The following is a 334-nucleotide window of genomic DNA, read 5'->3' as shown; positions in this document are numbered from 1 at the left end:
GTGTAAAGTTCAGGTCCCTTCTTCACCTCTGGGTTCCTTTAACGTTTCCAGCCTGGGCTCTGTCTCCCTCAGCCCTGAGCATTCTGTGGCCTGACAAAAAGAAGGGGAGTGTGTGCTTTATGGACTGCTGGCCATTCCCAGTTCTCCGGGGGATTGATCTTTCCCTCTTCTCTGTTTTCAGGATGCCCCTTCTAGATGCCCTCTCTGCTCCAAAACCTGGATTCTTGTCTCAGAATTCAAATGGAGATAAGGGCTGGCGAGATAGTTCAGTGGTTAAAGTGCATATTGTGCAATTGTGAAGATGATAGAAGGGAACCCCAGAACTCTTGTGGAT

Source organism: Mastomys coucha, chromosome X (assembly GCF_008632895.1).
Source record: "Mastomys coucha isolate ucsf_1 chromosome X, UCSF_Mcou_1, whole genome shotgun sequence".
NCBI classification, from domain to species: Eukaryota; Metazoa; Chordata; class Mammalia; order Rodentia; family Muridae; genus Mastomys; species Mastomys coucha.
This window is presented reverse-complemented; position numbering follows the sequence as displayed.